Genomic DNA, 19,306 nt, shown 5'->3' on the forward strand with positions numbered 1-19,306 from the left:
GCATTTTAGATTTCTCCTTCAAAAAAGTGAAGGATTGCTTAGTCTCAGGAAGAGCAAGTGTTTAGAATTTACTTAAATCTTTAATAAATATGAAGAAACAAAATGACTACAATTATATATCATTTCCAGGTTATTACCTGTATTGTTATAAGGCACTAAGAGATGTTTCTTGGACTGTGTTTCATTTCTAGCCACAAGGCTTGTGATTCCAAAACTTGGCAGATTTCCATTCTCTTCCCTATTTCTACTAAACTGGAATCTCTCAGGAAAGACCTAGAGAGCTTGGATTTTTAACAGGTATGCTAGCTGATTTTGATAATTTTAGAAGAAATTGGGAAACTGACTTAACCAATTGAATCTATGGCTCCGTGGACATCAATGAAAAGCAAAAAAGCAATGGGCCTTACACCAAATAACTTAAACACTAAAATCCATGTGTTCTTAATCATAACATCTTATATTTATTACACTCTGCCTCTATGGTAGATGTGTTGCTAAATATTTTAAATGCATTAGCATGGTTACCATTCACACCCACCCTCTGTGGCAGAGTAATGTTAACACATCCATCTTATTGATTGGGAAATGAGCTAAGTGAAGGTAAGTAATTTGTCTAAAGTGAAGTGGAGTCATGGATATTTGAAATCAGTTCTTCTAATTCTGAAGTCTGGGCCCTTAACTTCCTGTCCTCATTACTTAATTTGCATCTTTACGTTTTCAATGGAAATATCACCCACCTTTACTTCTTTGTCCAAAATTATCCTGGATATTGTAATTGTAAGGACCTGCTCCTTATTCAGCTTCCTATCCTTGCCTCACTTGAAATCCTAAGTGTTAGGTACACAATGAAATACAAAACAATGGCCTATTCTGAAGAATTATGCTCTCATCCTGACTTGCATCTGGACTGGAAGAGATTCGCATGTTAATATCATTTTCACTTTCGTTTTATTTATTTGTGGAGAAGAAAGAGAACCTGGTCTGTCAGGGTTACAGTTCCTTATTGGAGAATTCCGAATTGATTTATCATGTTTCTCCTATAACTTTAGCATAATTACAACATACAAATGCATGCTTTCTTTGCATACAGCTCTGCTAATATTTTCTCATGTTTTAATGGTGCTTCAACTTCTAAACCGGCAGACTCTACGAAGGTGGCATTAAATGAACCATTCTTATCAATGGGAGCTTTGAATGTGGCTCGAGGGCTGTTGGTACACAGCAGAGAATGACTAAATATGGTAAAAATAAGCAAATGTTGCACAGATGCTCATAGCTGACTTCTTGGTTTCCAACTTATTAAATGGTCTTTTTGCAAACCTATAGATCGTTATTCATGTAGATTCTCTTTCGAGGGTGCTTCAGTAGAGGCTGCCTATTCTGAGTTAATGAGAAAAGTCCTAATTAAGCTAGCCATATGTTCAATTGCATTTATAAATGGAAAAATAGCCTTTTTTTTTTGCTGCTGATACTACCATTGTTGCCATCTCCTGCTGCTATGGGTGTCACTGAAGCACTTACTGTTTCAAGTCTCCTCTGTATGCCAGCGTGTGCATTCCAGGCCTGCACTCTGTTTCCTGAGAGATTCTTGGCACGCAAGCTGAATGCCTGCAATGCTTGCTTATGAAAATATCTTTCTGGAGATCTATGTCTGTATTGAATGCAACTATGTCTTCAATTTTGCCCTAGGGATATAGATCTAGCAATGCTGCCAAAACATATTCTTCCTTTTCAAGCATTTAATCTATTCTGGAGCACACAGGAGAGCCCGGGAGTCAGGATTGCCCTACATAGCCCTTATCCCTTTTGCCGTGATATTTAGACTTCATTTTGGGTCTTTTCTTCTCTGCAGGTGCAAAACATTTGTTTGAACCCAGGTCTTCACTGGAAGTCAGGTAAACACTCTAGCGTGCTGCACCTTACACCTAAAACTGCTTAGAGGGACATATTTTCCTTTTTTCAACTACCCATGCCTACATGTTTGGAAAGTAAAATAAAAACTGCCGATAGTTTTGATGATCTCAGACCAATATTTAATATTTATTATTATTATTATTCATTCATTATTTATTTATTTATTCTATTTAATTTATTCATATGATAAGCATGTATAGTCCACCTAATATGACCCCTATATTTTCTGAAAAATAAAAAGAATAATTAGCATCTATCTGTATGGGTCTTCTAGCCATAGTCATCTGTGGATTTGGGGTATGTGCGTAGGTTTTGGGACACTAAACATATATCACTATATTAAGTATTTATATAATGTATATAAAAGTATACTATATATATGAAATGTATATAAGTAACATACTTGGATAACTCCATATCTTGTTTAAATCAAGACAAAGAAACAAATGCTTATATAAATATAGCAGCAGGAGATAAATATACTCACAATAAGATATTTTGTTTAATTTTTTGTACCTTTATCACACTAAACTTTCTCATTTATTTAGTTATATGTGTTGACCTTAAAAATAAAACCACCAGTTATTTTACTGGGAAATGAGTTTACTGTTGCATAGCAGAGGACTTGCAATTTGGGACATGCAAGCTTTGTTAAAATATTGGCAAGTGGAGAGATAAAAGGAGAGGAACTTTGTAGAGAGAAGAAGGAAGCTGAGAGGGGAGGCTTTGAACAAAAGTACATTGGAAGGAAGTGAGAATTGAAGGTAGTACCAGGTTGTCATTGGTTGAGTTCTGCTATCATTGGTTGAGCTTGTTGACAGGCTCTCCAGCAGAAGAAACTCTCCTGGTAGAGGAGTAAAGTAGGCTTCTTCCTCCGAGGGAATGCGATTGGTGGTATTTGTCAATATATGATGTGGATGTGAGAGCAACCCCCCTCCGGCCTCCCAAACTCATTTCAAATGAAGCTTCTTTTTGGTTTCCCATTATGATATGGAGAAATTCTTGTGTTTGTTTTCTGGTACTGTTTTCCAACTGAGTGACAACCATCAAAAAAAATAATAATAATAAGTCCTTTTTCAGTCATTGTACTAACATCAATGAATTATTCTCCTAGATTTTACCTGATTATCTTGAGTATTTCAGTTTTTTTTTGTCTTGAGTATTTCAATTAAATTATTATATCAACTGCAAATGATAATGATTTTTGTCTTCCTTCAAAATTTATGTTCCATTTAAAAAAGAAAAAAAGGTTTTGAACTAATTTCCAGAATAATTTAACAATTAGATTTTTTTTTTTTTATTGTAATGAGAGGGCTGGACATTAACCTTTTGATTGCCAAGGCCTCCACTTGAAAAATATCCATCTTGGATAAACACATTGCCAGATACACAGCTAGATATAGAGCCAGGCCACCCTACTCATCAAGTTCCTCTTTTTAGAAAGCTCTGTTTGACCATCTGACTGCTTGCTTTTCCCTTTCTGTGCTTGAATCCTGTCCTTAGGTTTTAAATTTATCAATAAAAAGTGAACATGAAAAATCCTAGGCACTCTGCCCTTGACCCCAATAAAAACGGAACCCCAGTTCTACGTTCTCGCTATCTCTACCTGTGACCTTGTGTGTGCAGTGTAACCTCAGGGACTTGTAAGTAGTAAACCTTATCTTTGCAAAGTCCCCTCATGGTTGTTGCTGAGGCACATCTTACAGTCCTAATAAAGGGCTGGTTCAGCCACAACATTGGTTCTGGTTGCAGAAATGCTGTAGGAGGGGTCAGCACTAGTAATAGTTGGATCCAGATGAGCGTCCCACGCATTTCTAGCTCTCTATAGGCTGAGACCAACACAAACCACAATGTTACATAACCTTTATATTAAGAATATTTATCTTGTATGTGGCTTTATTAGAAAATCTACTTTTCTTGGTAGATTTGTTATGAGTATCTGAATCCAAATAGATATTTTTTGGTATTTTTAAAAAATAAATTCCTAGGACAACTGGGGGGCTCAGTGGTTGAGGATCTGCCTTTGACTCAGAGCATGATCCCAGGTCCAGGGATCGAGTCCCACATCAGGCTTCTTGCAAGGAGCCTGCTTCTCCCTCTGCCTGTGTCTCTGCCCCTCTCTCTCTGTCTCTCATGAATAAATAAAATCTTAAAAAAAAAAAAAAAAGAGTAAATTCCCACACACAGTGCTAGCCTGTTACTATAAGATAAGGGACTCCAAAATTTGATAACTCTTCACTGTTAAGCAAGTGAAAAAGATGGTAAATATAATTCAACTATATATAGTGAAATAAAATAAATTATTATTGCAATAGTCAGTCTATAAACATTCAATATCTATTTGTGTAATGTTTCATGGATATTATTTTCTACATTTTTTGAAAAATTACCTAATTCATTAAATTACAGTGATTTTATTTTTGTATTTGCAAAAACATATACTTGTCATGGTGACATTGCAGCCTAAAAATGGCATGGAATTTTATCTGTGGTCTAAAGATATGTCATTTGATTGATATTCCTGATAACGTTACCTTGTGTAATCATGATTAGATAACCTGTCAAAAAATGGAAATGAAAAATTTATATTTAAAGTCATAGTAATATTCTATTAATAAGTCTATTGACTCTCTTTTTCTGTGACTAATGTTCACTGCGTTAGCAATATTTTAGCATCCCACTATGTATAAATGCAGAATGTCTAAAAGAAAATAATGGGAAACCCATTTCAATGAAAATTGCAGTGAACTTTTAAAGAGGATTTGTCATTTGAGTTAGGAGACTATTATAAACTGGGTCTAGAAATCACTCCTTTGGAAAGGAGACATTTTTGGTCTTTATCTCATAGACTTAACAATAAAAAAATTATCAAATAGCAATAACTATACAAGGTTTCAACAAATTTGAGAAGCACCCTAGATCCATTTTTCATTTCCAGAAGGAAATGATAATTGAACATGATAAAGGAGGATCACTGAGTGATGTAAACCATTGTCTTCCTTGCTATACATACGTAAGCATGTTCTGAAAGGGATGATCTACTGATCTTTCTGAATATGATACATTTGATTATTTTATTATGGACATCTATATCCTAGGATTATATTAATCCCATTTTTTTCACAGACGGTAGAGATGATTTAATACATGAAAAGCTTAATTTAACCAGTTCATTCAATGTACTCTGGGTTTCTTTCTTTCTTAAAATAGTTTGAATTTTGAAAAATATTGAAGTTATTTCTCAACTTATACTTTTGCCACATCTTATGAAAATGCTGTATATAGTCTGAGAAGTAATTAAAAGGACATCTTATGTCACAAATTTCAATGAGTTTTAATTGTATGTAAAATGGTTTAGTAAAAATAATTGTATACTCTTATAAATAATACTGATACAATGATTAATATCAAGGTAAATTTTTATGCAAATATTTGTAATTCAGTATAGGGCCCTAATAGGCAGATAATAAACTAAAAAAAAAAAAAGGAATAGTTAATCATCTAATTGTTCAGTATTATCAAAGAGTGATAGGATGCTTAGGATAACTACTTATCAGTAAAGTAAATACATGATTAAGTTTTTTGAATCAGAATTTAAGTTATATAGAACTACTCATAGATTCATTGAATATAGTAATGATCATTTGTAAGAATATTTTTTCTATTCGATTCTATATTATGTACTAAAAATGTTTTAAAATGCATTATTGGAATATGGTGTCATAAATACCATTTGCATTTATAAATTCAAGTAGTCTACATATCAGGTGAAATTTAATAAAACATTATTTTGGAAGACATTATTTCACAAATTCATATTTTAAAAATGACTGAAGCCCAAGTACCTAGCAAAAGCCATCTATAGGAGAATAATTTCAGTAGTTTTTAAAAAGCCAGGAAATTATTAGATAATATAATTAAGAACTTGTTCTTGTTTTGGAAAATAGAGATGATAAAGTGAACATATGTGAAGCTGTGTAGAAGGAACAAAAATTCAAACAATTTTGAGGATTTAAAAATGTAATATCTGAAAGTTGATGATCATGTGAAGATATATAGAATACATATCTTAAATATATAAGATAAATATATACAATATATAGCTTTCCTACTAAAGGAAATAGAATATGTAAAATTACCTAATTAACTTAAAACTAATGTAAATCTAAATTTTTGTTTTCTTTGAAATCATGAGAACCTTTACATGTCATAAGCTTATAAATGCTTTATTTGACCTAATAATGTCACAGTTTGCAACATAGCCATAATTTTTCCTGCCAATATATTGTTTAAATATAATTATCTTGAAATTCAAAGGTGTGCAAAAACTTTAACAAGCATAATCTAATCAGGTTTTAAAATGCTTTGCTACAGCTGACCTTTAAACATGTATTCTAATCAATAATGAAATTTTATGTTGCACCCTGTATTGGTCCTCTGAATGGCATTGTAGGGTAATAATAGAAAGTGCACTTGAACAAATAAGCTTTCAAACATTGTAATAGATTTTAGATTATATTGTTAATGCAGAGAAGAATATGGAATCTATATGTAAATTACATTTATGATAAAGTAGTAGATTCAAGTTGTTCCTCAGAATTGTGCTTTAATTTAAATAAATTTTAAACGTATAGTTCTAAGTAAATAGTGATTTTGAAGTTCTAGTAGGAAAATCCAATTCAAAATGATCAGTTTCAAAGTGCTAATTTTACTTATAACTTTAATAAATATAAGAAGCATGAATGAAATAATGAGACAAAATGGAAAGGAAACTAATTTTTTTTAAATTTGTTAGCTTCAATGTCATCTTTTTATAATAGATTTAAATATATATATATATCAATAAAATATCTATTATATTTTCATTCCTCTGAGACATCACCTTTAATATGGTGGTATATATGTTTGAAATATATTTTGTTTATTTTGGGCCATTTGTTAAGCTAGAAATGGAATCATTTCCTGAACAACGCTGTTTTATTATAATTCCCATGGGGGTAGTTCTCCATAAGTCACAATATAATTCCCAAGCAATTTCAGTCAGCATCCTACAGTTAGGATTCAGTTTTTCCAGGCAGCACCAATGCTTATAAACACTTTTCAGAATCACATAGTAATTCCATTATTCAAAATTTTTTCTGTAGTTTTAACTGTCTGAACTGGACAGTTCTCTCAAGTCTTTCATATGATTGCAGTTGAGTGTCCCTAGGGACTTAATCCTCTCTGTTTATTGGGACAGGACTTTCTATTTCTACTTTATAGAAATACCAACATTAGGAGCCAATTATGAGAAAATTTCCATTTTCTTTCTTTAAACATCAATGTTGTGTAGTTCAGAAGAAAATGAATGAACAGATCCTCCACTCCTTTAACACTCTATCACCTCATTTATTTTGTATTGTAGAAGCATGATCAAGGATACCCTACCCTCACTTTACTTTTCCAGTAAAGTATTTTCCAGACTATCATTTCTGGTCCTTGGAGTTCTGGGCTTGAAAATAATTAAATTGTGCTGAGTACCTATTTCTCTTCTATCACAGATTGTTTTTTACTTCCTAACCAGCAAATTATAGTCATCTGTTCCTTTACCCTCGTTTAATACATCACCTTTTAGAAATACCTTGAGAGGTGTGCCTGGGTGCTTCAATCGGTAAGTGTCTGCCTCAGCTCAGGTCATGATCTCAGTCTCCTGAAGTCAAGACCTGAGGCAGGCTCCCTGCTCAGCAAGGGGTCTTCTCCCTCTCCCTCTGCCCTTCCCTCTGCTTGTGCTCTCTCTCTCTCTCTCTCTCAAGTAAATAAAACCTTAAAAAAACAAAAAAAACCTTGATATTTCTTATGTGAGAATGTTTTCGTTTCTAAGTTTCTAAGGAAAATGCAGATTTTACTCTACTATATTTATTTGATCATCTCATTGTTAGTTTCTATTTGTAAGTTGAATACATTACTACTAAAAAGCTAAATTATTTATAAAAATACATACATACATACTAATAAATCAACCAGTCACTGCCCTTCAGTAGATTGAAATGTACCTAAACCATGTCAGCACTTAAAAAGATAGAGAAGTTTCCCAATGTGTTCCTAGATGATTATATTTTTAATCAAAAATAGTTTCTATCAAAAGTCTTCTGTTGCAGGCTAAAGATACATTCATGACTAATTTAAAAAGTAACTGTGCATGCACATACACACACACAAACACAGAGTAAGCAATAGTTTTAGAAATCATTCTTTAAACTGATTCTGAAATAGTTTGCTTGTTTCAGTGCTTTAAGAGGAGGTCAACCAGTTCTTGAAAATGTTTGAAGCACTTCATACTACATCTTAGTTTATTTCTATTTCTTCCTCAATATAAGAATATTGTATGAAAGTCCAATGCTCAAAAAAGAATGATAAGAACCAGATGAAATGTGGAAATACACAAAGTTGTTATGTCAATAATTATACCACAGGTTCATTATTCAGATTTTAAAGAAATTTAAGGCTAAATTGTCTTTGTTGTAAATCTAAGAGAAAAAAATGAAAATCTAAATTTGCATTATGAAATCCTTCAAATTGAATTGTGACTTCAGTATATTACAACATTCTCTCAAAATATTGTCTCAAATGTTTAAATCTTTAAATAATTTTAATTTTGAGGAGAATATGAAACGGTTTTTATTTCTTCTAAGAAGAGATCACCTAGAGAGAAAGAGTAATGAGGCAAGACTGGACACAGAGCTCAATCATTTATTCGTGCAGCTGTAAACTTTTTGATAGAGTAACTGTAATATATCTTACAGTAGATTAGGCACTGGTATTCAGAGATGATTACATCAGAGTTCTTATCCTCAAAAATGTAATGTGTAACACAGGAAACATCAAGTTAATATAATATAAAAGGATCTATTAAAGTCAGAATCCAAGTGTGTTGTTTATATAACAAAAGATTTTGCTTGGCAAATCCCAGAAACTTAATATAGAAAAGGGCTGACAAATTTGTTCTTTAAATAACTGGTTAGTAAATATTTTCAAGTTTGCACACCATGTGGTCTCTGTCTCAACTGTTCAAGTCTATCAATGCAGCATCACAGCAGCCAGAAACATAAGTAAAAGAATGGATATCATGCTTCAGTTAAACTTTATTTACACAAAAGATGAGATGGATTTAGCCTGCAGACCGTAGTTATGCCAACCCCTAATGTAGGAGTTAATTAGCGGATTGTATCTGAAAGAAAAGTAGAAATTTCCCAAACATATACATACGATCATGTATAATGTTCTTTTTTCTTTCCTGTTCTAGTGGATTCCATGTAAGTATAGACATTGTTTATTCATTGCTCTAACTTTAATGAAAAGTGCTTTATATAGAATAGATGCTCAGTAAATATTTGTTAAATGAATGCCTACTGTTCAGCTGATGGTGGGGTTTTCCCCTGGAAGTCAATAACATTTGCAGAAGATTCTACTAGCTTACTCTTCGAATTTTTAATCAAGAATAAGCATTGAATTGTATTGAATATTTTTTCTACCTCTATTAAAAAGATCCCTTTCTTGTCTTTTAAAGTCCTAAGATAGGGACACCTGGGTGGCTCAGTGGTTGAGCGTCTGCCTTTGGCTTAGGTTGCAATCCAGGGGTCTCGGGATGGGGTCCTGCATCAGACTCCCCACAGGGATCCTGCTTCTCCCTCTGCGTGTGTCTCTGCCTCTCTCTGTATGTCTTTCATGAATACACAAATAAAATCTTTTTTTTTTAAATAAAGTACTAAGATAAACCATTCTTGCATTTCTCAAAATAATACATTCTAGACATGCATGGTGGTTAAAAAAAAAAGTCTACAACACTTTGGCTCTATTTCCATAAAAAAAATGGGGATCTATCCCCTACCCCTTAAATATGGCAGTCTTATAACTGCTTTGACCAATAGAGTACAGCAAAAATGGCACTGTGAGGTTTACAAGACTAGTCATAGAGAACCACCTTGGCTGCAGGGACACTTATTTTTGAACTCTTGAGCTACAGTGTAAGAAATTCAACCGTACTGATGTAAATTTATGTGACTATATGGAGATGCTCCAATGGATAGTTCCAACGGTGCTGCATCTGACAGCCAGATGCGTAAGTCATCTTGCATGGCTAACCTCATCGGTACTTCAGATGACAGCAGCAGGGAGTGTATATAACAACAATATTTATATGCTAGGCAATGGAATAAAAACTTTACACAAATCAATTTTTTTCACTCATGCAACAATAAAATCATTATGAAGCTGATATTATGCCAATTATTTTATTATTTTTTTAAAGATTTTATTTATTTATTCATGAGAGGCAGAGAGAGAGAGAGAGAGAGAGAGGCAGAGATGCAGGGAGAGGGAGAAGCAGGCTCCACGCAGGGAGCCCAACGTGAGACTCGATCCCGGGTCCCCAGGATCAGGCCCTGGGCCGAAGGCGGTGCTAAATCGCTGAGCCACCCAGGCTGCCCAACCAATTATTTTAAATATGTGGGAACTGGGACATAAAAATTGGCAAAGATCACACAATAAGCATTAGAACCTGAAAATACCTGATTTCAATGACCATGACCCTAAATAGTATCCACTGGTTTAAATGTCTTTGATTTCTTTAAATTATTGGTGGTCCAGTTAGGTTCTTTGTTGTTGATTTTGTTAATTTTGTTTATGCATATACGTAGCTCATTTTGTTTTTCCTAAAATGTTTCTTATTTCATTTGGATTTAAAATTTGTTTACAGACATAGAATACACCCATTTCCTTTTGAAGGAAGCTCATTTAAAGAAATGTTCCCTAATTTTACTTTGCTGAGTTTGATAGTATATTTACATCTTTTATCATTATCTTTATTTATTTTTTATTTTTATAAATTTATTTTTATTGGTGTTCAATTTGCCAACATAGGAATAATACCCAGTGCTCATCCCGTCAAGTGCCCACCTCAGTGCCAGTCACCCCCACCCCCCGCCCACCTCCCCTTCCACCACCCCTAGTTCGTTTCCCAGACTCTTATCATTATCTTTAAAAGTGAGGCCCCATTTCATCATAATATATATAATTTGCATTCTTGCTACTACACTTACTTTCATGTTTCTATGGTTGGGCAATGCACATTCCTAAGAAATCCTTTCTGTTCATGGACTAAAAATCACCTACTCTCACCAACTGTTTTCCCATGTCTTTTCTGTTATATCTATATCTATATCTATATCTATATCTATATCTATCTATATCAGGAAAGGAAGAAGGAAGGAAAGAAGGAAAAAAAGAAGAAAAAAAGAAAGAAAGAAGAAAGAAGAAGAAAGAAAGAACGAAAGAAAGGAAGAAAGAAAGAAAAGAGAAAGAAAGAAGGAAGAAAGAAAAAGAAAGAAAGAAGAAAGAAAGAAAGAAAGAAAGAAAAGAAAGAAAGAAGAAAGAAGAAAGAAAAGAAAGAAAGAAAGAAAGAAAGAAAGAAAGAAAGAAAGAAAGAAAGAAAGAAAGAAAGAAAGAAAAAAGAGGGAAGAGGGATGGAGGGGGAAGGGAAGGAGGGAGGGAGGGAGGAAGGAAGAAGTGAAGGAAGGAAAGAAACCCTCTTCTTTACTCCACGATTCTTCATTTTAGCATTCAACCATGATGCTGTTTCATCCAGGTTAAAAAACAAAGCAATAACAACAGTAAAGAATTTCTTTTGATTCCACTTCCCTTTTTCCTATCCCCTATTTTTCTTCTCTACTAACAGGAAAGCTCCTCCAAAGAGCTGTTTTTATTGCTGTCTCAAGTTTCTCTCCTTTCATTTTTCAAAAAGCTATTTCAATCACACTTTAACCTGACCTGCCCTAGTAAAAGTCAAAAATCACCTCTACGGCATTAAATGCAAAAGTCAATTCTCAGTCCTCACCTTTATTAACCTATTGGTAGGTTTACAAAAAAGAAATCACTCTCCCTTTGTTGAAACACTTTCTTTATTGGCTCCAGGACACCATTTACTGCTCATTTTCCTCTTTCATCTTCAGGTCTTTATTAGTATCGCATGCTGAATTATTTTCATTGCTCCAACCTCTAAATTGAGAATTGGTCCAGTGATGATTTACTTTTATATTTTATAGCTGCACTAATCTCCTTGTATAATTTAGTCCCAGTGTTTTAAATATCATTTATATTCTGATAACTCTAAAATTTATTTCTTTCCCAATTCTCTTGAACTCCTAACTTACATATCTAACAGTGAACTAAAAGTATCCAAGTGGATATCTTATTGGAATATTAAATTTATTATGACTTTAAAATGAACTTTGTGTGTTCCCCATTCTTGTTTCTCTAAGAATCTTTCCTGATTCTCTAAGAATTCTCTAAGAATCTTTCCCCATGCTTCTACTTGCTCAAGTGAAAAAAACTTAGGGTAATTCTTAAATCCTTTCTCTCAAACCAATTCAATATGTCAAGAATATCATTGCATATACCTTCAAAATGTAAGGAAAATATCAATGTCATCTAGTTTAAACCATCATCATATTTTTCCTAGAATATTGTAATAGTTTTGTAACTAGTCTTCTTGCTTCTTCTCTGGGTCACCTGTAGTTTTTCAACCATTAGCCAGAACAACAACAAAAATCTGTTAAAATATTAAATATAAATCACATCCTGTCATTCCTCTTTTCATAGTCTTCACTCATAATGGCCAAAATCTTAACAGTGACTTTTGAGGATACATGTTATCTGACTTCCTTCTTTCTTACCCAACCCAAGCTATTTCTCTGACATCATATTCTACTAAATTATTTGTCTTATTCTTAATCTCCAACTACACAGGCCTCTGACTGTATTTTGAGCTGTCCAGGTAATCCAGTAGCTACCATTCCTTTTGCCTGAAATGTTCTTTCCCCAGGATATTGTTTCCTCACTTCCTTAGTCTTTTAATCCAACATCCTACTTTCAAGGAGTTCTTTAATGGCTAAATTTGGAGTTTTTCCTTGCCTTCCCCAATTTTTCCTGGCCCACTTTCTGCTTTTTCTCCTTAAAATTTGTAAGACATTTTACTTATCTTACATTGGTTTTCTCCCCTCATAAGCTTAATGGGTTCCTGTGCATTTTGTATACTACATTTTCTCCAATGCTTAATTTTTTTTTCAACATGGAAAGCAATCAATAATCATTAAATGAACAAATCTGGAGTTATTGTTGCAGACGTTTCCATATGTTATATTAGATCTGTTGTGTGAATCGTTACTTAATACTTGTTAAGTGTTTACACAAGTGTTACACAGCACTTATTGTAAATTTCACTAGAATTCAATTTACTGGTTGCTTCCTTTTTTCCTTTTACTTTAGGTTATCTTCCTCCTAATATCAATTCACTTAGCATTTATTTTGCAGAATTGCTCACAATTCTACAAAAATATCATGTGTTATTTGTAAGCATTTTAAATATCTGAATTTTCAAAATTATTTCTATTTTGCTTTGATTTTTGAAGAGGTTCAGAATTTTTAAAAGATATACGATTCTATGTTAAAAATCTTTCCTTAGTACTTAAGTCAAAATTACAACACTAAAATGTATTCATTGACAGGGAAGTGGAATTACTGGACTTGACTTTAAGGTTTATGACTAACCTAGCTTTTTGTATGGTTGACTTCTTGTCCCTCTGAAAGCTGGAGTTCACCAGAGCACTGTTCCACATTTTTCTAGGGTAAAAAATGTCACCTCTGAATATCTCTAGATATAGATATTGAATTATTTTTGAAGTTACCATTCTGACATTTAGTTTGAGGGGGAAAATAGCCACTGACTATCTTAATTAATTATCCTTTTCCATTTTCTTTTAATCCAGCTTCATTCTCTATGATTAAAGGATGTTCCTCCATGTGTTATTAAAAAAAAAAAGCACTTGTTAAGTGACCTCTATTTGATTATATGTTGTTTCAGACTTTGTGATTATTTAGGATCAACATTAATCCTGCTTCCATCTTATTTTATATTTCACAGAAATGTATCAATATTTCTGTCCATTATTTAAACAGTATTTAACTTTGTGGGATGATTGACTATTTTAATGTTATTTTTAATTTTATTTAAAATTATATCTTTAATTTTGTTTCATTTTGAGAAAGGAAGATACAGTTGGTCATGATCTCAATCACATATCTAAGTCTGTCTTTTGATTCCATAGCATTTTTTACCACTTAATTGGGGGATAATTGATAAACAAAAAAATGCACGTATTTATTATATACAACTGGATGAGTTTGGGTATATGAATACACCTGGGATACCATACCCATAACCAAGGTGACAAACCTATTATTACCTACAAAACTTTCTTTGTGTTCCTTTGTTTTTGTTTGTTTTGTGGTAAGAACACTTAATGTATCTAGTCTCTTAAATTTTTAAGTGCTCAATATCATATCGTTACTTGTAATTATTTTATATCTGCTTTATCAACTCATCCATTAGTGGCAGTTAGGCAATTTTCCCTATCTTGGCTATTATAAATAATGTTGCAATGAACATAGGAGGGCATATTTTTTGAATTAATGTTTTTATTTTCTTCAGATAGATACCTATTAATGAAACTGCTGAATCATATAGCAGCTCTACTGAATAAGAGAAAATGTTGAAAAATCATATACCCAATAATGGGTTGATACTCCAAATACATAAAGAACTCATACAACTCAATAATAGCAACAAAAAATGGTTGAAAAATGAGCAAGAGACTTCGAATAAACATTTTCCAAAGTGAATATATAGGTTGTCAACAGGCACATTAGAAGCTGTTAAGCATCACTAATCATGAGGGAAATAAGAATCAAAACCACAATGTGATATCTCCTCACACCTGTTAGAATGGTTATTATCAAAAAGACAAGAACTAGAAAATGTTGGTGAGGATATGGAGAAAAAGAACCCTTGTGCACTGTTTGGGGGCGAATGTAAATAATTGCAGCCACTGTGGAAAACAACATGGAGGTTCCTCAAAAAATTAAAAATAGAGCCACTCATTGCCCTTTATTTTTATTATTATTATTTTTAAATTAGCAAACCCTGATTCAAGGTATTGGGATTTATTGCAACACCATACATATTAAAACATCTTTATATATTTTTTCTTCATTACAAATTACAAATATACAAACAAATTCTGTCAAAGTCAACATCTTTCATATTGGAAACAACTATAGAAAACTTACACTCTAATTCCAGCAATTAAATTGCTGTTCCCCATCTGCCAGTAAAAAAAACTGCACATAAATACAGCTCCTGACAGTGAAACCACAGTATTCACATGGAACATTTTTCTAAAGCAGTAGTGATGCTCAATTCTGAGGAAAAAAAAAATCTGTGTAAAATTCAGAGAACTTCATGGTAGTTCTGGGAAAATTAGAAATAGGAGCAATTCTTTTCAGCCATATTTTAATTATAAACTCTATGATGGTCTTCTCTCAAAATAAATAGTGAAGTATTAAATTGTCCCCTGACTGGTCAGAGCAATGTACTCAACCCAGCTGAATGCAATAAATAATGGTCATGTTTTTTTTTTTCTTGTCAGAATGAGAAGGGTGGTCCTTGAGCAACATTGTTTCAAAATAAGAATTTAGTCCCAGGGAGAGCTATCTGCCCCATAGGGATATTGAATATGGACAGATACTGGGAGTAATACCCATCACCTTTTAATTTAGCTATTTGAGTTATTTGTACCATGGATCAGAAAAAGCCACAAAGGAGAAAGAGCAAACATCTAGGGTGCACCAAGGTTAAGAGGCAGATAGGCAAAGGGAACCCTTGAGAGTTGAGTGTAATAAGAATCAAGATAGAAAAGTTTTTAAAAATTGCATTCCAGGAGTTCAGATCTTAAGAGATATTTAACATTATGTAATAGAACTCAGACAGAATCAAGAAGAGTCAGCTTTGACACAGTGTTTGTGACTAGAAGGCATCTTGATTGTAAAATATGATACGTTTTAAATAAGTTAGTAATACAGAGACTAAAATACTGTTTTTAGTTGGTAGCATAAATACATTATAAGATTTTAGCAAGTTTTTGTTGTAGTTGTTGCCCTTTTTAAAGGCTAGAAAGGGCTGTGTGTACTTGAAGATTGTATATAAAGTGGAGGGAAAAATTAGAGAAAGAAGACTGATAATTGAAAGTGTTTACAAATCTATAATTAAAACAATTCATTTTGTAAAGTCTGGGGCATTTGTTCTTCAGAGATATCATTGAAAAAGGATGGTTAGTGAAGGTGTCCACAGTGAATGACAGATCTGATTTTGGATTTAGGAACAACGATCATTAGCCAAAAGTAAAAAAGAGTTGAATTAAGTAATATAAGTAATATATATGATTCATTAAAACTTTAGGACTCTAGGAGGAAGGGAATGCTGGTGTTACAGTTGCCTGTTAGAAAAGATACATTGTGAGCTATGAAGAGTTTGGATTGTAAGGAAGAAGGAAAACTGAAAAAAAATATTAGAGTTGTCCTAGCTAGAGGGAAGGAGGAAGACTAAAACGCTAGAAGATGGAAGACTGAAAAAAAGTACTTATTAGAGTTGTCCTGGCAAAAATTTAAAAGGGACTTAACCAGGGCAAAGGCAAGAAAATGAAAGTTTATAATCTTGTCTGGATAGCTTCCTTTTATTTTCAATTTCTCATTCAATGACGTTTAAAAAGTGTTTTTCCTAAAATTCAGAAGGAATATGATTAAAAATTATTCTTCCTCCCAAATTTCTCATCCCTTACTGTATTACTCTGCTCAGACTACTGTGATAAAATACTACTGTGTGGCTTAAAAAACAGAAATTTATATCTCATAGTGCTGGAAGCTGGGAAGTTCAAGGTCAATGTGCTTTCAACTTAGATTTCATTCCAAATCTTCTCTTGGCTTGTAGGTGCCCACAATCTTGCTATAATCACACAACTTCTTCTTTATCAACACAAGGAAAAAGAGATCTCTTTCTCTCTCTTCCTCTTTTAGGTATTCTGAGGAGTGGAACACAAGACAATGTTTCTATTAAATATTCCCACATCTGAATTCCCCTTTAGGAGAAATGATAGGTAACTGAGGGTAGAGCCTCAAAGCCAGATGGTGGAGTCATGAATGGAGTTATACGTTTTGAAGTTATAGACTTTAATATCTAATATTATTAATATACTGGGTTTCAGAACTGACCCTATATTCCCTCCCACTGTCTCACTTTTAAAGAGAAATATCTGTAACTAGGATCCTATACTTCTCCTACCATTGTATTTTGGGCATAGTTAATGTTTTCCTGTTTCACAGGTTTACACATCGGGATTGCATTTGCCCCAGGATGGATCATACCCGGAGTCTCACCCATATGACATAGGTAATATAGACAATGAGATTTGAGTATTTTGAACTGATGTTGTAATGAGTTGAGACATTGGGCATGCTAAGATTGAGTTAATGCATTTTGCATATGAGATGCCCACTAATCTTTGGAGACCAGAGATGTAATATAACAGACCGAATAATTAAATCCCCACATCTCCAAACACATCTATATCCTAATCCCCAAAACCTGTGAACACATTAACTTGCATACCTAAAGGGATTTTGCACATAAAGATCTTGAGGTAGGGGATCCCTGGGTGGCGCAGCGGTTTGGCGCCTGCCTTTGGCCCAGGGCGCGATCCTGGAGACCCGGGATCGAATCCCACGTCAGGCTCCCGGTGCATGGAGCCTGCTTCTCCCTCTGCCTGTGTCTCTGCCTCTCTCTCTCTCTCTGTGACTATCCTAAATAAATAAATAAAATATTAAAAAAAAAAAAAAAGATCTTGAGGTGGAGAAATTATCTTGGATTATCTGGTAGGCCCAATATAGGGTTCTAATAAAGAGATGAGTAGGGCAGGACAGTCAAAAGGTGTTGTGATTAACAGAAGTACCCATTAGAAAGATGTGACTGTAGGCAGGAGACAACCAATCAAGAAGAGAGGGTAGTCTCTAGACACTGGAAAAAGAAAATTATTCTCTTTCCTCCAGAAGGAATGCAGCTCTATCAGCACCTTGAATGTAGTCTAAAAAGATGCAATTTGGACTTTTGACTTTCATTTTTTTTTTTTTAAAGATTTTATTTATTTATTCATGATAGTCACAGAGAGAGAGAGAGAGGCAGAGAGACACAGGCAGAGGGAGAAGCAGGCTCCATGCACCGGGAGCCCGACGTGGGATTCGATCCCGGGTCTCCAGGATCGCGCCCTGGGCCAAAGGCAGGCGCCAAACCGCTGCGCCACCCAGGGATCCCGACTTTTGACTTTCAGAACTGTAAGGTAATAAATTTCTTTTGAGCCACTAAGTTGGTGGTAATCTAATATAGCATCAATAAGAAACTCATGCAATAGGCAAACCTCTCACTCTTTCAACAAAAGGGCTTTCTAAATCACTTTCCTTTACTTCAAACTTCTCACTTTGTCATCTCCTTTTTTACCTTCAGCATAAACCTTGACATCCTACATTATAAGTGAGATAATTATCCAGAAAATCCTTCAACTTGCTGTAAGTAACCTGTTTCATATACAATTCTTATATGCAAGTCATATACACATTTAATTTTTAAAGATTTTTATTTATTTATTAGAGACACAGAGATACAGAGGGAGGCAGAGACACAGGCAGAGAGAGAAGCAGGCTCCATGCAGGGAGCCTGACGCGGGACTCGATCTCGGGTCTCCAGGATCAGGCCCTGGGCTGAAGAACTATTAAAGAACTATTTAAAAACTCATTAAAGAACTATTTTAGACTACATATACAAGTCAATGGAAATATAAAAGAGCCTGCCAATTGTGAGCCAACCTGGACTAAAGGAGGTTAGTGGTACTAAGATACACATACACACACAAGTGATGTGGTAGGAAAAGTAGGTTCTAGGGTTAAGATGATAACTACTCTTGGGCACACGACATAACTATTTTTCCTGAGTACCATATACACAATAATCAAAAGTTGGAAGGAAGAAGGTCAGAGTGAAGAGTATAATCTATTCCAACATTTTTTCAATGTAGGAACATAACCTGTGAAAACTAAAAGACTTATCCAGATCAATATACATGTAAGTGGTAATTCTAGGACAAAATTTTTTTTAAGATTTTATTTATTCATGAGATACACATAGAGAGAGAGAGAGAGAGAGAGACATAGGCAGAGGGAGAAGCAGGTTCCATGTAGGAAGCCGGGACTCGATGCTGGGGCTCTGGGATCACGCCCTGAGTCAAAGGCAGACGCTCAACCGCTGAGCCACCCAGGCAGCCCTAGGACAAAATTTTAAGTCATCTGACAGTAATTTGTTTTGCTTAGGTTCTAGTGCTTTTTTTATGTTTCTGTATTCAGAATATTTTTTCTTGAACTATCTCTAAAAATTCCCTCAAGTCAGTGCATTAACTTCATTAACTAATTTCTACTCAGA

At 33.9% G+C, this 19,306-nt stretch overlaps 1 long non-coding RNA gene across 1 annotated transcript in view; it reads left to right on the forward strand.

Annotated features, from left to right (window-relative positions):
• LOC118354173 (uncharacterized) overlaps positions 1–18,402 on the forward strand; it is a 30,247-nt gene extending 11,845 nt beyond the window's left edge. Inside the window, exons 2-5 of the long non-coding RNA XR_004814184.2 lie at positions 192–297; positions 1,853–1,895; positions 17,164–17,230; positions 18,338–18,402. This is a non-coding gene — a long non-coding RNA (uncharacterized LOC118354173). The remainder of the gene's footprint in view (positions 1–191; positions 298–1,852; positions 1,896–17,163; positions 17,231–18,337) is intronic.
• Positions 18,403–19,306: the final 904 nt, after the last annotated feature.

Source organism: Canis lupus, chromosome 3 (genome assembly GCF_003254725.2).
Source record: "Canis lupus dingo isolate Sandy chromosome 3, ASM325472v2, whole genome shotgun sequence".
Lineage (NCBI taxonomy): Eukaryota > Metazoa > Chordata > Mammalia > Carnivora > Canidae > Canis > Canis lupus.